The sequence below is a fragment of the Lathyrus oleraceus genome, chromosome 3, assembly GCF_024323335.1.
Source record: "Lathyrus oleraceus cultivar Zhongwan6 chromosome 3, CAAS_Psat_ZW6_1.0, whole genome shotgun sequence".
NCBI classification, from domain to species: Eukaryota; Viridiplantae; Streptophyta; class Magnoliopsida; order Fabales; family Fabaceae; genus Lathyrus; species Lathyrus oleraceus.
Window position 1 is genome coordinate 202,274,545 of NC_066581.1, and position 22,386 is coordinate 202,296,930.

The 22,386-nt window shown below is 41.4% G+C and overlaps 1 non-coding gene across 1 annotated transcript; it reads left to right on the top strand.

Annotated features, from left to right (window-relative positions):
- The first annotated feature begins 21,621 nt into the window (after nucleotides 1–21,621).
- TRNAI-AAU (transfer RNA isoleucine (anticodon AAU)) lies at nucleotides 21,622–21,695 on the top strand. The gene has a single exon. It is a non-coding gene; the product is annotated as a tRNA-Ile (tRNA).
- Nucleotides 21,696–22,386: the final 691 nt, after the last annotated feature.

The window sequence follows — 22,386 nt, forward strand, 5'->3', positions numbered from 1 at the left end:
GATCTTGTACCATTGTACAGTTGAGTCAGTTCTAAATGTGTAGAAGGGTTCCCACTTTCTGAACCCACACATTCTTGTCTTGAGCTCTCCCAGGCCAGGGATAAGAGCTGTGAAGTCTTATCTTCACCCACCTTTCATCTGCTTCACCTTAGCCCCTCAATGGCAAGGTTAAGAGCACATTCACCCAGTTCCAGAGGTTTGTTTGTCGAGGTTGATATGACCCCTTGACTAAAACCTAACCCTTGTTTGAGCCACTTGTTTGTGTATAGCGTGTGCTATCTGTGCTTGTAGGATTGTTTGACTTGTTTCCTGTGCAAGTTAGGATAGTTTGACTTGCTTCCTGTGCAAGATAGGATTGTTTGACTTGCTTCCTGTGCAAGTTAGGATTAGTTTAGACTTGCTTCCTGTGCAAGTTAGGTTTTGCTTGGCTTGCTTCCTGTGCAAGTTAGAGTGTGTGTGGCTTGCTTCCTGTGTGAGCCATGCTTAGAATAGGTTGGCCCTTGTGCCATTTAGCTAGAAACCTTAACTTAGGGATGATTTGCATGATAACATCTAGGCTCGAGTCGTAGTCTCCCTAGTTGTGTCTCCCTCTGTTATCTGGTTAGGCTAGTCCTTTATCCCTGCGTAGGGGAACTACATCGCCCTGATCTTCATACCAGATGAAGTATGTAGGCAGGAGATTGAGCTGATCTCTCCGGGCGCCCTTTCTTTTCTTTTGTGTGTGTTGTCTGACAGTTGCTAGGCTCGAGTGCCTGACTCCTTAGCAACTTGTTGTCTGTTTGTTTGAGTGTGTGTTTGACAGTTATAGGCTCGAGTCCCCGACTCCCTATTAACTTGTGTGTTGTTGTGTGCTTGGAAGCCGATGTAAGTCCATCGAGTGGCATTTGGGTTCCAGTGTGCGTGTGTTTGGTTCGGATGCTGATGTAAGTCCAGTGATTGGCAGTCGGGCTCCACGTTTGCCTGTGTGTGTCTTGTTTGTTTGTGTGCGTGTCAGCCGAGCTACGAATGCTCTGATTCTCCTTCGTCCAAGGAGATACGTATGCATAGGATGCGACATCCTAGCGAGCATGTGTCGTTTCCCCAGTCCGAACTACTTCGACTCTGATGTCTATGCCTGATAGACTAAGTAGGCCCAGGATACGATGTCCTGCCGAGTCAGTTTCAGTCAGTTTCTTTTGTCTCTTTCAGCCAGTGTGTGTATGTGTGTGAGCAGTGTTTAGCAACCAATTTTCTTTTCTAGTGTGCGTGGATCCCGTCGAGTACGACGGATGCGTAGGGGTGCTAATACCTTCCCTTCGCATAACCGACTCCCGAACCCATACTCTTTGGTCGCGAGACCATGTTCTTTCCCAGGTTTACTCTGAGCGTTTCCTTTCCCTCTTTTGGGATAAATAACACACGGTGGCGGCTCTGTTGTTCTTTCTTTTCCCGCCGGTTTTTCGCGCGATGCGACAGCTGGCGACTCTGCTGGGGAAATAGAGAAGTTGACCTATGCTGGTCCATCTTCCCTGAGCGAGTCTCTCCTAGCGCTCTCCAGGATTAGGGTTTTGGTTGCTTTGTGCTGTTATTTATTGCATTCATTGTATATATGTGCATTTACTGTTTGCATTTATTGTTTGCATTATTGTTTGCATTTATTCATACTCATCTGCTGGTTGTGCTGTGTTTCTCTGTTTGGGGTGGGAGTTACTTGAGGTAAAAGGCCCAATACCCAGGCTATGAGTGAAATCTAGGAAACCTAGGAATAGAGTGATTCATGGGAAGCGGGTGGTATGGCGCCACTTAGCGGAACATTGATATCACGAGCAGTTCAGACCCTGGTGGGGTATTATCGGTGCATACATCGGGTGTGCACAGGATGATATTCTGCGAAAGGTTATTTATGCTGCGTTTCTCTCGACCTTACCCTGGCCTAGATGACACCCGTGAGTGGGGGGGATTGATCATTTTAACAGGTACAGTTGGTGACTCTCGGTACAGATGGTGACTGTGAATTATGGACATTTATTTCTGGGACGCCGGAGTTCTGTCCATGGTTTATCAGCGGGTTCCGTTTATTTCGGATCCCCGGGTTGAATTGAGAGTACCTGTTCAGAGGAGCTGGCTGTCATCCGTTCAGTGGATGTTCCTGTGATGATAGTGATGCAATCTCCAGTTTCGTTTATTTCGGAACTCCCCAAGTCGGATTTATGGTGACTTGGTTCCTCAGATTGGTTTCAGATGCCAGTTGATCAGATTGACTTTGGGTTTCAGATGTTTGTGATCAGAGTTCAAGCCGAAGCTTTGACCCTGTGCCTTGAGACGCACAACCTGACCAGCCATGTTCACATCATTTGCATCATAGCATGTTTATTTTCAAAAAATAGTAACGCATGAAAAAAGAAAAAAAAGTTAACTCGCATACGCATATCCTTTATCAGGATCATTCATGACAAAATAGTACCCATATCATGCATATCATGCATATCATGCACATCCTTGCATTGCAGACATGTTTGGAGAGACTTCTCACTTCGGTTCTTGACTGAGAGAGGATTGCTGACCGCCGACCGCATCGTTACTCAACCAGACTCAATCAACAGAGGAGTATGGATCAGGTTCAAGCAGAATTGGCCGAGATGAGGGCAAACATGGCCCAGTTCATGACAACGATGCAAGGAGTTGTTCAGGGGCAAGAGGAGCTGCGTGCCTTAGCCCAGAGACTGGAAGCCGTGATTCCACCAGTCCACCATGCTCGACCAGTGAATGTACCCGCTCATGAGGATGTTGCTGTCACCATTCTCGTCGATGATCATGCCGTGGGTGATGAATTGAAGGGGATCAGAATCAGTGAACAGCCTCTTGCTGCAGAGACTGTTAATGTCAGAGCAACCCGCGCTCCGGTTCGCCATCCTGGCTCTTCAAAGTTCTTCCAGTTCTAAGAAGCTATACTCTAGGGCACCCAAAAGGGGAGAGATTGAAACAAATGTTGTGCACCGACGGAGGAGTGTGAACAGAGGACAGTATCGTCAGGTTGTTGGTGTGACTATTCCAGCAACTCAACCTCAACAACAGCAGAGAAGGTCAACTCAGCAATATCGGCATCAACAACATCGTCCTCAGCAGCAGGCTTCCCAGCCTCACAATGGTAATCAAGCCAGTACGAGTAATGAGAGGAGAAGATCATTTTGATCCAATCCCCATGTCCTACGCCGAGCTCTGTCCCTCGTTGATAGAGCGGAACTTGATTACTCCCAGAGACCCGCCACCCATACCCGTCAACCCTCGGTGGTGGTATAGGCCTGAACGACATTGTGTGTATCATTCGGGTGCTCTTGGTCATGATGTGGATAGTTGTTTCCAGCTGAAGATGAAGGTTCAAGACCTCGTGAAGTCAGGTATTCCGAACTGTGGAGACTTGGGTCCCCGTGATAATCAAGCTTGAAGATAACAAGTCCTGGGCTGGCGCCGACTTTGTCTTCAGAAGGGTTGTTCAGAAAACAGAAGCTGCTGATGCAAAGGATACTGACAGTTGTCATCCTCGGTGGGATCTATCACAATTGGGTCACTGTGGGCTTTCCTACAGTTGTTCATAAGTCCTTGTAATAATCACTTTGTTTAAAAACCCTTCTCCCATGCCAAAAGGAGAAGTGATGACATTGTTGGCAACATTTTGTGCAATGATATTTTCATTCAAATAATTCATGTTAAAACATTTGTTTTTCCATTTGTTTTCCCTTTTCGCTTTTTGCATGAAATTGGTGATCACAAAAAACCTTAAAAACAAGAATAAAAGCAATCTTTTCATCTGCATAACGATTGTCTTGTTTGATTTTCAAAGTGCTTTTCATATCAAAATCATTATGCAGGTTGTTTCTCAAACCCATTGAACATAATGATCGGACGTCATCTCCCAATTTTGAACTCCCTGTATTCGAAGTGGACGAAGATGATGTTGAAGGGATTCCTGACGAGATTTCCCGACTTCTTGAGCAAGAAAAGAAGATCACTCAGCTGCATCTCGAGAATCAGCAGAACAGCCAACTGGGGCATTATCAAAAAAAAAAGAGAAAAAAGAGAAAGAGGAGGGTGCAAAATCAAGAAAAGAAATCAATCAAAATCAAAAGAAATCAAAAGAAAGAAAAAGAAAGGAAAAAAAACAAAAGAGAAATAGCACCCTCAAAGTCCCAAGTTGACAGATGCTGAATTCGATCGAAAAGAAGAGATCAACTGCCATGTGTCATGGCCAGTCATATCAGCAGAGAGTGAAGAAAGCATTCGATAAGAAGGTCAAGCCTCGTGTGTTCCGAGAAGGTGACTCATGCTCAAAAAAGTCTTGTCTTTCGTGCCCGATTCCAGGGGCAAGTGAACCCCCAAGCTATGAATGTCCACATGTTGTCACGAGAGCCTTTTCAGGCAATGTTTTGACACTTACAACAATGAAGAAGTTCACTCGTCCTGTGGATCCAGATGCAGTCAAGAAATACTTCGCCTAAAACAAAAACAAAAAGCAAAAGCTCGCTAAGTCGAACACCCCAAAGGGCGACTTAGGCAAAAAGGAGCGTCTCGGTGGATTGAAAACCCGAAAGGGCGATCCAGGCAAAAGTTAGAGACATTAAAAAAAAAAGAAGAGAATTTGCATCCCGCTAGATTGAACACCTCACACTGGGGCAATCTAGGCAAAATTAGGGATTTGGCAAGTAACTGCATCTTGACAAGACTGTGTTGTACATCTGTCATCCGTCAGGATTCTCGATTCGTCGTCGACTGAAGCTCTGAATACATCGAAAATTCAGAATGGTAGAGGAAAGGTCATTATGTTCAATGTAGCCCTCTCCAATATATATCGCCAATTTCAAACTTGTACAGATCCATGGAGTCTCGCCCTTTGCAGACTACCATTCCATCACATCAATTTGAGCTTTTATCCAATTATTTGCATTCTTATTTGTTTCAACTCAACAAACGTTTTGCATGTTTTAATTGATAAAGTATCATTGTTTTCAAATAAACAAATTTTTCAAAATTGTTCTTAAACAAAGTGACCATTCACAATGATGGAAAGAATACTTAGGAGACCCACAGTGCTCTCCCGGGGGTGGTATGATTACCAACAGGTAAGACAATTGTTCGTATCTCGAGCATGACTGTATCTTTGTCCTGCAGAACCTCGTATGGTCTCTCCTCAGTGAAGTTGCCCGATGCAGTGTTGTTTGAAGTTGTTCATCTTCACGTTCCCGGCAGTACAGATTCTCCCTCCAAGTCCCTATTAGCCCTATCGTGGGGCATCCCCAGTATAGTGATGTTTGAGCCTTATCATGGGGCATACCTGGGGCACGTTCTTTTATCTAACAATCCCGGCAGAGCCAAATCAGGGGCAAGGGATAGTTGAACGGTGAAAAGACAGTGAAGGATTACGACGACGATCCTGGAAAGTTAATCAAGAAGACTCTTCAAAGTCTGATGATTGGAAAGTATGTATGAATCCCAAGAGTTCAACCTCCGTGAAGTACGGACGAGTTGGGAATACAAGATGATGGAGCAGAAAAGTCCAGAAGAGTCTGGGAGTTCTTAAAAGTGGAAAGTCAACACTATGGGTGGATGATGGATACCAGTGTTCGACGAGTCGACCGACATCCCTGTCAAACAAACTGTATCTCCCCAGAGGATTGAGAGTGTGATCTCCCTGGTAGATTCGAGATCGTTGTCTCCTCAGCAAGCCTGAAGGTCACCACATCCCCAGCCCAAGCCAGTATTGAAGCTATCAGAGCTATTTCCCCTGCAGAGATACCTGTGGACAGTACCTTCTTTCCCCAACAGATCTAAGGATTGCTTCTCCCCAGCAGGCCTGTGCTTGCAGAGTTCCCCAGTTGAGAATCCCCGCTGAGCGCCTGGTAGTTATTTTCCCCGGGAGTCCCCTAGTGGAGTTTATCAGTAGACTGTTGGTGTGTTCCCCAACAATTGGTTTTGTGATGCTATTATCTCCAGTATGGCCGTGAGTGCTTATCCTAAACAGGTTTGTGGGAATTCATCTCCAGTATGATATGACGTGTTATCATCCTCAACAGAGTTGTTACTCTCACCACTATGATTGATCTCTCCACTAGGATCGTTCTCCTCAGCAGAATGGTGTGTTTTTTCCTCAGCAAGTTCCCCGAGTGGAGCGGGTCTCATAAAATACATCTCCAGCAGTGATTCTCCTACATATGGATTGGTTGGGTCGTCCCTAAGTAGAGTAGCATTTATTTCTCCAGCAGAGTTCATCCTACCAGTGGATTGGACGGGTTTCTGTGGTAGACTGATATCTGTATCCCCAGCGGAGTTGTGTTTGTTTTCCAAGTCTGAAGTTGTCTTCCCAGCAGAGGTTGTGCTGATGGTTCTTCCCCAGCAAAAGTTTGTCTTTCCCCAGCAGGATGGAAATTGACATGGTTATAGGATCCCCAGCACAGTTCCTGGAGTTCCCCGGTGTTGTCTCTGAAGGAGACGTGTGTTTATGCATTCAACATTTAGATAAGCATAGCATATTGCATCATTAGTGCATGGCATTTCCATGATCATGGGGCATTGTGTAAAACAAGAAAAACTCATGCATCAACATAGCAAGCATATCCATTAGCCCTGGGCCGTGGTGACCAGCCGAGCTCGGGTTGTTGGAAAGAGTTTAGCATCGCGCCATTGGATCGGCTTCAGAATTGGGTTCATCAACATGGTCGAGAGGTTGGTGTTTTCCGAACAAGTGATTCCTCGGTCGAGTGGGTATCCCCATCAGTGTGACTCCCCAATTGTTAGCGTCTTGCCAGCTTGGGTCTTTTTCCTTAAGCAGATATGGGTGTGTCTGATCTCTCCATGTAGAGTCTACCCCTTAAGCAGAAAGTGTCAATCTGTTCCTGCCATTTCCCCACTGAGATACATCCTCGTGGATGACGGTTGCTTCCGTTCCCTCCCTAATGGGATGGGTTTTCCCTATTGAGTTCTTTCCTCATTAGGATGAGTCTTGATTCAGTCTGCCTTTTTGGATCGATCCTAAATTGGCTCCTTGTTGACTATCTCTTGTGCTGCCCCGGGGCATAAATGAATAGTCGCTCACTAACCGGCACTCATTCATTTCATCCTCAGCAGAATTTGTTGGCCTCTACCTACAACCCGGTAGCTGTAAGTCCTACCTTTGTGGTTTTCTGCCCACTAGCTGGTAGTTGTAAAATCCCACTCTCATCCCCTTGTTGGAATTAACCCTTTGTGCTCGTCCCGATGATGACTGGTTACTTTTCCGTGGTTTTCTGCCTACAAACCGGTAGATGTAATCCCCTTTTTGTGGTATTAATGGTCTTGTCCCCTTTGGATACTTGCTTTGATCAAACAGTATTGTCCCCATTGGGTCTTCACTTTCTTTTTGGATACTTGCTCCAAGTTAGCAACTTTATCCTCTTTTGATTGGTCATCTTTTGCATACCTAGTCTGGTACCCAGATGCCTTTCTTTTCGGTCGATTATTCATTTAACAACCTACAACCCGGTTATGGATAATCTTCCATGCGAGTGTATTATCTACGTTTTGACGGCTATAGATAATATGTACTTATGATTTCCCGGTATTCAGACCGAAGGAGTTTCCGACGATCAGGTCGATGTACTCATGGCACAAGGCCAATTTTCCGGTATTCAGACCGAAGGAGTTTCCGACGATCAGGTCGATGTACTCATGGCACAAGGCCAATTTTCCGGTATTCAGACCGAAGGAGTTTCCGACGATCAGGTCGATGTACTCATGGCACAAGGCCAATTTTCCGGTATTCAGACCGAAGGAGTTTCCGACGATCAGGTCGATGTACTCATGGCACAAGGCCAATTTTCCGGTATTCAGACCGAAGGAGTTTCCGACGATCAGGTCGATGTACTCATGGCACAAGGCCAATTTTCCGGTATTCAGACCGAAGGAGTTTCCGACGATCAGGTCGATGTACTCATGGCACAAGGCCAATTTTCCGGTATTCAGACCGAAGAAGTATTCTCCTCTCCGTTGGTGTCGATAAACGTCGAGTTTTTCCCGATCATCCGTTGATGATTTGGTTGTGTCCTCCTTCCCAAGTGAAGTATTCTCCTCTCCGTTGGTGTCGATAAACGTCGAGTTTTTCCCGATCACCCGTTGATGATTTGGTTGTGTTCACTCTCCCCAGTAGAGTTTCCTCCTCTCCGTTGGTGTCGATAAACGTCGAGTTTTTCCTAGTCATCCGATGATGTCTAGTTGTACCTGTCCCCATGTGGATTTACCTCTCCGTTGGTGTCGATAAACGTCGAGTTTTTCCTAGTCATCCGATGATGTCTAGTTGTACCTGTCCCCATGTGGATTTACCTCTCCGTTGGTCTTGGTAAACGTTGAGTTTTTCCCATTTCGTCCGTTGACGTATGGTTGTATCCCTTCCGGTCATTCATTAATGTCTGGTTACCTCTCCGTTGGTCTTGGTAAACGTTGAGTTTTTCCCATTTCGTCCGTTGACGTATGGTTGTATCCCTTCCGGTCATTCATTAATGTCTGGTTACCTCTCCGTTGGTCTTGGTAAACGTTGAGTTTTTCCCATTTCGTCCGTTGACGTATGGTTGTATCCTTTCCAGTCATTCATTAATGTCTGGTTACCTCTCCGTTGGTCTTGGTGAACGTCGAGTTTTTCCTAGTTGCCCGTTGGCATCTAGTTGTGATTTCTTTTCCCATTCATCGTCGTTGCGATGTCTGGATGTGGCTGTGCCCTTAAAAATAAAAAAAAAAAAAAACCAAGAAATACATACCCAGTAATAAATATCAAATCCCAGTGGACGTTTCCATTGGTGGATCCCTGTATTGTGCAAATTCTACGGTTCTTGGTATTCAATCCCTGTTCACCCTGAAAGTCTGACAGCCGTTGCTCTCATCCATTCGGGTCCCCAGCTGATTGAATAGGGGCAGCTGTAGCACCTCAAATTTGCACCTAGCATTGTACATACATTTTCATATTAGGTCATAGCATATCATGGTCCATTGCATAGCATTGCATTGCCTTCTTTGCCTCAAGTGCAAGCCAATCAAGAATTAGGTCAAACTGATCAGGAGATCAGTCAACCAATCAAGCAAGTGTGTTTTTCATTGAGCCAAGACCTTAGGGTTTGTCCAACAAGTTCACATGACTTGGAGGTCTATTTGGAGTGTTCATGTCAAGGGTTGAAGGCTTGGAGATCATCAGTTCATACACAGACAGTCAAAAGTCAAAGAAAGTCAACAGTCAGTCAAAGCATTGGATGGTGGCCATTCTTGTGGAATTTGGGCACCATGATCAATAATCAAGAGTTCATACAACTTGGGACATCATTTGAAGTCAAGCTCTCAAGGAATTAGGGTTTGGAATTCATCAGAAGAGGTTCAGTCAGCCAGAAACCCTAAAAGTCAACTGTTGGTCAACTGTCCATTTAATCAGTGATTGGATGATTGGAATTGGTTTGTGAGAGTTCATTCATGTCCAAATAGTCATCATACATCATGCCAAACACCATCATGGAAGAATTTGAAGCCAGATCAAAAAATTCCCAAAATGGAAACTGGGCCTGTAACTGAAACCTGCCATAAATGGAAAGTCTTGATCCTCAAACTTACATTTTGATACAAGCCTCAAATGAATTTTTGCCCAACATGAAAGTTGAAGATCTTGTTCTCCAATTTCCAAAAAGTCCTAGAACTCTCAATTCCCATGTGTGGTTGGCAAGTTATGATCGAATCGATTTCAGAAAATCTTGAACTTCAAAGGGCCATATCTCCCAAACCGTTTGGCCAATTTTGGTGGGGTTTTTTCCTACAAGTCACATTTGATCCCCTCTTTCCAAAAATATAAATTTCATGAGCCAAAACTTCACCAATCAAAATGGCATATTTTGACCTTTTTCATTTAAATGTAAGTTTGACCAAGAGTTGACTTTTTGATTTAAACATTTTTTCAACATTTGGCCAATTGGAACAGCTCATAAAAGTCATTTAGAATGTGTTTGCAAAGTCAAAATATGCAGTACATGAAGCCATTGCTTGGTTGCTTGAATTGTAAGAAAGGTACAAATTCACCATACTTGCCCATGCTTCCACAACCATGCCTTGTACTAGCAGCATTATGCAGCAATTTTTCTGTCATGGTGAGCCTCATTATGCAGCCAAATAACCAACAAGTACATATGGCCTTACTAGTTTACTTGAACATTGGCAAAAAAGGACATGTTTACAACAAATCCAATTCATGAACCATGCTTTTACCACAGCATAGCAGCTTGGTGCAGGATATTTTCTGTCTTGAAACCACTGCTGGCCACACAACACAGCAGATTTTGGACACTTTCTCAACATTTGCACCCTGCTGTTGCAGACCTCATGCCTAAAAAACTCCTGTGTTGCATTTACCATTGGCTGTCATAACAGAAAGGAGCAAAAAACCAAAAGCCCAACAGACCTCACTTGGGATTTTTTTTCAAAAACCTGTCTGCAGCAAGAACAACCCTTGGCAATTGCTCAAACCATACCCTCCAACATTTTCTGTCATGGCAGCTACAAACCAACATGGCATGACCTAACCTCATTCATTCAAGCTCCCCCATTTGCATTTGCCAAAACCAAGACCAACTTCATACACTCTCTAAAAACTGGACCTAGCTATTTGGCCTCGGATGATCAAAAAATCCTGGGACAACATTACAACACAGAGAGAAAATCAGGAGCTTCACTCATCAAAAATCCACTCACCTTGCTTGTGCATTTCCTGTCCAAACCTTGCCACAAGCCAGTCCAACCCTACACTGCACCTTCAAAACCTTACAAACATAACAAACCAATCTTGCCTTGCCAACCATAGCATTTTGTTCATCCCAATTTCTCATCATTGCCAAACAGCAGCCAAAGGCCATTGGTCACACCCTCTAAAACCTGATCCTGGCTTTGCACTTCTGGTGTTCTGTCAAAAAAGCATCAAAGTTACAACAACAACAGTTACAGCAGCAACACCAACAGCCACAGTCATCTCAACATGCTATTATGAATAACGGTGTATTTGCTTCTAACCAGATTAAAAAATCAATTCGCACAGCAACCGGTAACCTATGGTCAGCTTCAGCAACAACAATTACTCCCAGGAAGTATCCCACTCCAGCAAAGTGTTCAATCAGCCGTTAAGAATACATTCCCACTGACATCCTTACCACAAGACTCACAGTTTCAGCAGCAGATAGACCAACAAGCGAGTCTCTTGCAAAGGCAGCAGCAACAGACACAGTTACAACAATCCCCATTGCAGGTGTTGCAACAAAGCCAGCAACAGAGGGTGACACCAAATCATCCAGTGGCTCAAATGTCTCAACAAAACACCTCGGAGCAACAATTGCAGCTACAGTTTTTGCACAAATTGCAGCAGCAGCAACATCCAACAACATAGCCAAACCTCAATATCATTTTCTGTCAAGAGAGAAACCAGTAGCAGTCACTACTTGCAGCCAGAACAAACCAATTTCATTGATTCATACTCATCCTAAAACACAGTCTAAGCATCATTTTGAACTGATTACAATTGCCTTCTCATACCTGCAAGCAGCTTTGGAGCAATTGGTTTTTTCCTCAAAGCAATTTCCATAACAGCACTCGTATCCCTCCATTTCAAGCATCAATAAGCAAAGCACTTCAAACACTCATCACTTGAAGACCTAAAGAGCATCTGTTCCAGGCTAGAAGGACCAAACAACCACTGTTTCTCATTCTGCTTCAAAATTGGTAAATTTTCAACCTCTCTATTTTGACAAATTGATGCATGCTTAATGTAGATCTTTTGATGCTGATTTCATGGATGGTTGTAGTTTTAAGAATGGTCAAGTAATGGTTGAGATATTTTGAAATGAACATTGATGATCCAAACTTGTCTTACCTATTTCTCTTTGCCTAGCTTGATTTAATGAAAACCAATGTTGGACTCATGTTGTATGTTGTTTGATGATCACAATGGTATAGCCAATTGCAATTTTTAGGCAAGTTTGAAAATCACGATTTGGGATGCCACTGTTCATGAAACCCTAGCTTTGAATTTCCCAGATTTTTCCCCATTTTCGTGCTGCCTGGTTTAAACTCCCTCATCCAATCAAAACATTTCGTTTTGTGCCCAAAACGACTGTGTTTGGTTAAGTGAATCATGATATTACAACTTTGCCATTCTTGCTCCATTTATTTCATTTTTATTTCACATTTTATAGCCAATCTTCCAAAAATCATAACTTGCTCATTTTTGATCCAAATTCAATGGGATTTTTTGTGTTGTGTTCATCATGATCTCTACTTTTTTACCATTATTTTTCCAGAATTTTTGGATGAGTGGTTTTTTAAATGGCCTTAGGGTTTGTGACATGTGACCAAATTTTGTACACTTTGCCAAATCAATTGTGAAATGATGAGAATGTATCCAATGGTTCCCAAATTTTTGTGCTTAAACTAGACACACTCATGGTGATTTTGGTGTGGAGTTTGTGAATTTATCATTTGTGGTTTGTGAGTTATGATTTTTTTGAATTAGGGTGTGACAATTTGTGTCACACCATTGATGACCAACTTCATGATTTTCATTGCTATGCTTCTTGACCTCCAAATGACTTGATTTTTTGCATGAGCTTACTCTTGTATGTCTAGTTGACTTGTGAATTTTCTTGGATTTAATTGAACTATTTTCCATTTGTTTGAGATTTTTCTTCCCTGCCTAGACAAATGTTGACTTTGTGTGACACATGTTCCCATTTCATTTGTGAAATTCTCATACTCTATTGGATGGACATGAAATTTTGCATGAGATAACTAGACATCCTCATCTTTGCCATGGTTTTGATCCCACTCATTTATCATACACCATTCTTGACTTATGATTTTTCTAAGTTGATGCATGTTTGGTTGACTTCCTTAAGCATGTTCAAAATTGCCTTGACTTTCTGATTTTCATTGACTGCCTTCCACTTGTCCAAATGAGATGAAATTTGACATGTATACCATGCTATGTGTTAGGTTTGATCATGATTTATTTGGTGATTTTTGGAAATGTCTTAGATTGCTTTTGATGCAAGTCTTGTTGTTGACTTCTATGAGCTTCTGTTTGCCATGTTTTGACCTAAATGGTTCATGAAATGATGATAGTGATTGATATGGATGTGAATCCAGTTGGTTGTGTTTCCTAGTGTTTTGAACATGATTTTGGATACTTGACCCTTGCTGTTTGGACTTTCTCATTCACTTTTGACCCTAGGCTTGCCCTAGTGGTCCTGCTACTCACCTTTGAGCTTGTGATTTCAGGTTGACCATCAAATGGCCATTGAGACCAATTCTTTTGACTGAGCTTGCTTGAATATTGTTGTCTAACCTCTTTGTTTTGTAGGTGGCTTGGCTCACATGCCTTAAGCCTTGTGCCTTGCACATCCTTGTGCCTCTAGTTGACTGTTGGCCTCTGTTTCCTTTCACTTTGTTTGAAGTTGTATACTAACATCTGCTTGACTGTTTCAGGTGCTTTAGTTGCTTAGTTCCTTGTGAACTTTTTGCTTTGCTTTGCTTGTATAAGCAATTCGCATTGAGGTATGCTTCTAGTCTCCATGTAGTCTGGAAGACCTGGCCTGTTACTTGGCCAGGCAACTGTCTGAAGTCCTCCTTAAGAGGCAATGTTTGTGGATGTTTAACTTTGTCCTTGCATAGAGTCAAAGTCCTCCTAAGTGAAGAGGCAATTGGTGGAAGGTAGGGATATGCAATCTATCCCCCACTATTCAGTGTGTCATCTGCTTTGCTCACACCACTGTGTTGATGCATTTCAGATAAGAACCCAAGATCTTGTACCATTGTACAGTTGAGTCAGTTCTAAATGTGTAGAAGGGTTCCCACTTTCTGAACCCACACATTCTTGTCTTGAGCTCTCCCAGGCCAGGGATAAGAGCTGTGAAGTCTTATCTTCACCCACCTTTCATCTGCTTCACCTTAGCCCCTCAATGGCAAGGTTAAGAGCACATTCACCCAGTTCCAGAGGTTTGTTTGTCGAGGTTGATATGACCCCTTGACTAAAACCTAACCCTTGTTTGAGCCACTTGTTTGTGTATAGCGTGTGCTATCTGTGCTTGTAGGATTGTTTGACTTGTTTCCTGTGCAAGTTAGGATAGTTTGACTTGCTTCCTGTGCAAGATAGGATTGTTTGACTTGCTTCCTGTGCAAGTTAGGATTAGTTTAGACTTGCTTCCTGTGCAAGTTAGGTTTTGCTTGGCTTGCTTCCTGTGCAAGTTAAGAGTGTGTGTGGCTTGCTTCCTGTGTGAGCCATGCTTAGAATAGGTTGGCCCTTGTGCCATTTAGCTAGAAACCTTAACTTAGGGATGATTTGCATGATAACATCTAGGCTCGAGTCGTAGTCTCCCTAGTTGTGTCTCCCTCTGTTATCTGGTTAGGCTAGTCCTTTATCCCTGCGTAGGGGAACTACATCGCCCTGATCTTCATACCAGATGAAGTATGTAGGCAGGAGATTGAGCTGATCTCTCCGGGCGCCCTTTCTTTTCTTTTGTGTGTGTTGTCTGACAGTTGCTAGGCTCGAGTGCCTGACTCCTTAGCAACTTGTTGTCTGTTTGTTTGAGTGTGTGTTTGACAGTTATAGGCTCGAGTCCCCGACTCCCTATTAACTTGTTGTGTTGTTGTGTGCTTGGAAGCCGATGTAAGTCCATCGAGTGGCATTTGGGTTCCAGTGTGCGTGTGTTTGGTTCGGATGCTGATGTAAGTCCAGTGATTGGCAGTCGGGCTCCACGTTTGCCTGTGTGTGTCTTGTTTGTTTGTGTGCGTGTCAGCCGAGCTACGAATGCTCTGATTCTCCTTCGTCCAAGGAGATACGTATGCATAGGATGCGACATCCTAGCGAGCATGTGTCGTTTCCCCAGTCCGAACTACTTCGACTCTGATGTCTATGCCTGATAGACTAAGTAGGCCCAGGATACGATGTCCTGCCGAGTCAGTTTCAGTCAGTTTCTTTTGTCTCTTTCAGCCAGTGTGTGTATGTGTGTGAGCAGTGTTTAGCAACCAATTTTCTTTTCTAGTGTGCGTGGATCCCGTCGAGTACGACGGATGCGTAGGGGTGCTAATACCTTCCCTTCGCATAACCGACTCCCGAACCCATACTCTTTGGTCGCGAGACCATGTTCTTTCCCAGGTTTACTCTGAGCGTTTCCTTTCCCTCTTTTGGGATAAATAACACACGGTGGCGGCTCTGTTGTTCTTTCTTTTCCCGCCGGTTTTTCGCGCGATGCGACACTAAGTCCTTGAAATGGTTAGTACAATGTCATGATGTCATGATGTTATGATGTCATGATGTTATGATGTTATGATGTTATGTAAGTAACAAACACAAACAAGTCACACCGCAGTCATTCCTAGGTTTTAAGGCTTGCATGGGTTCCATAGGTAAGTACCCTCCCCACTGAAGTTTGGTTGGTTCCACCTGTCCTAGAATAGTAACCGGGTTTTAGAAGGATCTCAAATCATCGACCTTTCCTTAAGTCCACTTCAGTGCAACACCAAGCGGTTGACCAAAATTTCCCTAAAGTCCAATCTCAAAGAGTGTAGTATCGAGTATCAACCAACCCCAGTCGGAACCGAAGTCAGTTATCTCACTACTTTCTAATGGCTAGGATGAGTCAATTAGGGTTCTAAAGGTCTGGTTATTGCTTTGATGACACCACGCAGACGCCAAATTTTTCCTCAAGTAAACATGAGGAACATCAGGACATCTAAAGTGTCACATTAACCGTAGCCATTGTAACACCCTTCTAAAATACCCCAAAATTAATTAAAATAATAAACATATAATCAGAGTAATAGTGCACCAAGGGTGTCACACAAACATTTCACACCATTTAAACAATATAACAATCATGCTCTTTTATTTAATTTAAATATAAAGTATTTGCACAATTACGCAGCGGATAGAGATCAACTCAATCATGCAAAACATGTAACATCACATGTAATTTAGTTCAACCACAACAACAATAATAATCAAAGTGTTCCCGCCCGATGTTACATCTATCAGAGCATGACCCACTAGGGAGACTACACTAGACTCCAAGCATTTGCTTCTACTCAACTCATTTCTCGTTACCTGAAAAATAGTTGTAAGGGTGAGTTCCTCAATCAATATAATAAGCATTATAAAACAACATGTAATGCCAAGTAATTAACACATCAATCACCCTAATTGCAATACACATTCAGTAATAGCTCATTGGCTTAAACATCATACTCAACATCAATATACAATACCAGTATAATCTCAAATCATACTTAACAACAACATAACACACGTATAATATTGGAACACATCCATTCATATTATACGCCTTACATATTTTTTATGCAATGAGACTCTACACATGCGGTACCGACTATCCTTGAACATATAGTTCAAGCTCACCGATCCCTCCGGATACGGCTACTAAGCTCACTAGTCCCACTCATTGAGACCTAATGACTCACTCACTAATTCCTCACCATGGGAATTAGCTACAGCCCCGAAGGCTAGACTATGCACACTAATCATCTAGTATGCAAACATCAACAACAAACCCACAATGGTTCACTCACTAATTCCTCACTATGGGAATTAGCTACAGCCCCGAAGGCTATGCCATGCATACTAATCATCTAGCAATGCAGCATCAACAACAACTCACAATGGACATATGCTCACACTCTAAGCCATACAACAGTCCATTCACAAATACATGCATAATATATACATTCACAACATTTTGCATATCATCATACATCATCAATACATGGATCAACACATCATCAACACATGTGTAAAACACTTCCTCAACACATGTATGAAACACCTCAGCAACACATGTATAAACACTTCTTCTGCCTTGCTCGCTAGGCGAGGCAGTGGCGAAGCTCTGGTTCGCTAGGCGAGCTCAAGGCGAACAGCTCCAGGAAATTGGTAAATTAATTCGCTAGGCGAGCTCAAAGCGAAGGTAATAGCGAACTCATTCTGTTTTGGTGAAAAACACAGCTAGCACTCACTCGCTAGGCGAAGCTCCAGCGAGTCCACAGCGAACATTACAGTAGCAAAACCTCTCAATCTCGCTGGGGCGAGGTTGAGGCGCGTTCCTTCGCTAGGCGAAGGTTATGTTCGCTAGGCGAACATGACAGTTCACCAGACGCGTTTTCTTTGGGCAGGGATCTCATGTGCCCATTCCAGACCCTTCCCACTCAAACTTACTCGTCGCCATTCATCACCAATTTATCGGTTTGATTACACACACAATTATCAATTTGATTTCGGTTTTCACTCAACCTATTCATCACAAATTTTCAGCATTCCAAATCCCAATTAGGGTCAAATTAACGGTTTCTCACTACCCATTACATATTATCCCATAATACCCATTAATCGACGATAAACCCCCCTTACCTTAACAATCCGGCGAATCTTTGAGCTTCAAGCCTTTCCGTTCTTCAACCTTTGCTCTTCAGCTCCTTTCTCCTCTTCTCTGCCCTTTTCCTTTTTCACGATCCTTTCTCTGTTTTCACGTGAAACTTTCTTTTTACCAAATGGGATTCTTTCTCTTATTTCCAACATATATATATTTTCCAAATAATAATAATAATCCAAAAATAATAATAATAAAATTTCCAATTATTTAATTAAATTAATAAATAAATTATTAACTCAATTTAAATAATTATTTTATTATTATCGGGGTGTTACAGCCATCATTTTAACCATTCCAGTATACGCCGGACAGTCGCGATGATCTCTTGCTACTTACCTAAGGTACACTAGATCCGGGTGTAGGATCTTTCACTCAAGCATAGAATACCCAAACAATCCCTTAAAAGTAAATCAGACAAAGGAACAATTCGAAAACATAAATGTGTTTTTCTGAGGTGCAGTTTTTTGTGGTTGTTTTGGTTGATTACCTCTATTGATTCTTGTTGTATTCCAAGATTGGTTGTAGATCTTGATGATGTTGATGTATGCGTCTAACTGGCGTTATAGAGAACCTTAATTGTACCCATTGTTTGATTATAATGGATATTTAAGTGGAATACGGGTCCCGTGGTTTTTTTTGCTCCTAGTTAACAAAGATTTTTCCACGTTAAAATTGTGTTGTGTTGTTTGGTGTGTCTTTTGTTGATTGTCATTGCATTTGGTATTTGGGAGAGATTGTGTTGTTTAATTATTCCATTGAGATATAAAATTCCTCCCACCAAGTGGTATCTATAGTAGTGGTTGGATTTGTGTAATGATGGAGAAGAACACATCTAGGATGGTGAGTTAGAATGGATCCAACTATAATATTTATAAAGGGGAAATGGAAGACTTACTTTATGTTAAAGGCTTTTACTTGCCGATTTTCTCAAGTGAAAGACCTGATGGAAAAAGTGATGAAGAATAGGCTTTGTTTCATAGACAAGTTTGTGGTTACATTCGTCAACGAATGGTGTCATACGGTGAATTGACTTTGGTGTTTTTGCTTTGAAAAGCAATGTCGCGGATAGCAAGAGTCGCCACCGAGTTTTATTTTATCCAATAAGGAAAGGCGGAAAAGAACAGGAAAGACCTTGATTAGATTTTGAGTTCGGGAGGTACATTATACAAAGGGAAGGTATTAGCACCCTTTGTATCCATGGTTATCCATGGGCTCTTAATTTCTTAGCTCACTTATGTTTTCCTTGTTCGAGAAAATGTTTGAGAAATGTGGCGTGTTTAGAAAATATTTTGAAAGGAGAGTTTAACTTTATAATGATTCTTGTACGAATGTATACAAAGTGTTTATCTCATTTGATTTTGAAAGGTGTTTGGAAAAATATAACTCGGCGATGATTCTGGTGCGAATGTATACCAAGTGGTGATTTTCTAAAAGATGTTTTGAAAAGTGTGAGGTGTGAAAAGTATTTTAAGCTGTGAGCAAGTATTTAAGAGTTATACCTAACCAAAGTCTTTATAGGTATTTCCTATCCTTAGGAGGGTAAAACTGTCCTTACTATCGAGAAGTAAGTAGTCTTATCCTTTGGATGTAAAAGGACATCGTGGGGTCGTCGATCGGTCATTGAAGGCAACATTTGTAAGGATACCTTATCATTCGAAGGGACGGTCATCATTTAACCGTAGGCTACCACGAAGGGTCATCGAGGGACAAAGTCATGTATTCGAAGGCAACATTCGAGGGACTATGATGATTTAACCGAAGGGTCTTTGCTAAGGGTATCCTTACATTCGCGGGACATGGCCGTAATATCGTAAGGCAACAAAGAGAGGGTCCAGGTCATAGGTTCGAAGGCAATGTAATCAGTCAAGTAATTAAAATGAATCTTCACAAGGGTATCCCACAAATAAAGCGGAAGACCTAGCAAACTGTCTCTTCAGGAGTATGTGAACCCTCACAAAAATTCAACAAACGGGTTAGAAGACTAAGCTAGGGTGCAACCAAGAGTTGCACCAAACAAAAGAATCACAACAATAATAGTGTCAGGCAAACAGCGTGCAGATGCAATAGAAAACATTCCAATCAAGTACAGAACAGATTAGAATGTAAACGAAAAAAACAAATACTGTCATGTTCGCTACTGCCTCGCCTAGCGAAGGCTTGGCGAACCCTCGCTACATGTTCACTCAGCGAAGTGCTGACGAACGACTGCGGGTTCTGGGTTCTCCTTTGATAACAGTGCGATTTCCAGAACCCCAAACCCTATGGCATCCATTACAGAAATTACATGGTTAAACATTCGAGATATTGTGTTACACGTTCATGCATACTTAAACCCATATGCTAAACCTAATGATAAATTCAATCATAATGCCTCATGTATTTGCAGATATCAAACTAGGAGTATAAAATTAGTGGGGGTGTGGCAAACCTGTTTGCAATTAAGTTGGGCGGAGGTAACCTTTGTGCAGATGAGTTTCCTTCGGGGTATCCCGGGGTTACTCTGAATTCTCTTTGTTAGCCTCCAGGGTTTTTTTTCGGTTGCCTCTGTTAGGGTTTGCTTGTTCCCTCTCTGTCCACCGTCTGTCTCTGTCTCTTTATGTCCTGTGTGAAGTTCTGGTATTTATAATAGTTGTGTCTTGGTGGGCTCATAATTAAGCCCAAAATTTTCTGGTATTTCGTGAGCTCGCTAGGCGAGTGAGGTAGCGAAGGATTCGCCTAGCGAAGGGTTTGCTCGCCTAGCGAGCATGCCAGTTTAGGTCATGTTCTGGATTTGGTAACCTGTGCGCTGGACCCTTGTTCCTTTAACATTAATGTCTTGAAAATGGATTAGAATGTCTTGAAAAATGTCCTGAACACTTAACGGGCAAATCTTGGGGTATGACAAGTGGATTATAATATTTTGAATCATACGAGCTCAGTGACTCATGCCCGTTCTATTTGGACCAAACTTGAGGAGTTGTATGCAAGAAAGACGGAGAATAATAAGTTGTTCTTATTCAAGAAATTGATATCATTGAGGTATAGTGATGGTTCATCAATGACCGATGACTTGAACATTTTCCAAGGGATTCTAAATTAATTGTTGGCGATGAATCTTACTTTTGACTATGAAACTTGAGGTTTGTGACTTATTGGTACTTTACCTAATTCTTGGAAGACTTTTAGTACATTTTTGTATAACTCCGCTCCGAATGGTATCATCTCGATGGACATGGCTAAAAGTAGTATGTTGAATAAGGTGTTGAGGTGTAAGTCACAGGGTTCTTCTTCATATTCTGAGGTGTTGGTTACCGAATCGAGGGGGAGACATCAAAATAGAGGTTCAAGTAATCGTGGTACATTACGTGGTAAATCACAAGGAGACTCTAATATATTCTTTAATATTGAGTGTCATCATTGTGGGGTAAAATGACACATAAAAAGGTATTGTCGGACTACAGTAATGACAAAAATGAAGGTAACAATAATGAAGATGGTGTTAGTGTTGATGATTTATTTGTTGTTTGTGATAGTTGTGTAGAGAATGTCAATCTATCATGTGATGAGATGGATTTGGTGGTTGATAGTGGTGTTTCTACTCATGAAACCTCGAGAAGTGGTCTTTTTTCAACTTATGAGATCAGTGACTTTGGAGTTGTTTGTATGAGAAATAATGGACAAGGTAATGTCATCAGAATATGAGATATTTTTGTCGAAACTAGCAATGAGACTACTCTAGTTTTCACACGCGTGAAACATATTTCAGAACTTCGATTTTATCTTTTATCTGTCGTAAAGTTGGATAATGAAAGATATGATAATTCTTTTTCGGCCAATAAGTGGAAATTAAAGAAAGTCTCAATGATGGTTGCTAAAGGAAAAAATAAATTCAAACTTGTATATCGTCCAATTTGGGGTTTCGAAATGCTACATCAACACTTGTGACAATGATAGCTAATCTGAATTATGGCATAAACGTTTGGGTCATATGAGTGAAAAAAGATCATATGACAACTAATCTGAATTCAAACTTGTTTATCGTCCAACTTGAAGAATTTTTAATTAGTTTTTGACGTCGTGCCAACATTAGTTTATTAGGGAATCTCGTAGCATAGTCCATAAACTAAAAGAGTATAAATATTTATTAGTAATAAAATTTCAAATTTTTAAAAATCTAGCAATTGGCCCATTAGCTCAGTTGGTTAGAGCGTCGTGCTAATAACGCGAAGGTCGCAGGTTCGAGACCTGCATGGGCCATGTATTTTAAAAATTAGAAAATAAATATTATGGGCAAATTTTATAAAATCTGCATGGGCCATGTATTTTAAAAATTAGAAAATAAATATTATGGGCAAATTTTATAAAATATATGATAAATATATTTTTTTGTCTTTATAAATATTTTCAATTTAAAATTTAGTCTATGTACCAACTTTTTAATTAAAAAAAAGTTACATGATTTTAATCCTAAAAGAGAGTACTTAATTATAATATTTTGTAATTTATATAACTTTGTAAGTTTTATAATAAATCAAACATGTGAACCAAATAATTAATAGAAGATACAATTAGGAATGACAATTTGATTCATCCCGAATGAGCACCCACAAATTTATCCATAACGGATAGGATAAAAATCTACAAAAATAAATACGGCATAAGCTCGGGTAATTATCCACAAAAATAAGAAGGTATGATTGTGGGTATGAATATTTTGGTATCAACCCTATCTCATACCCGCACACTATATATTTAGATATTTTTATTTATATTATATATTTTTATTTATATTATTATATAAAAATGCATATCTATCAATCATAAAATATATATCAATCTTAAACTATTATGTATTTAATATTTTGAAAACTTTTAAATGTTTTTAAAATCTTAAAATTATAATTGATATATTTATTTTTAATAGGAATTCGGGTCACGAATGCGGGTA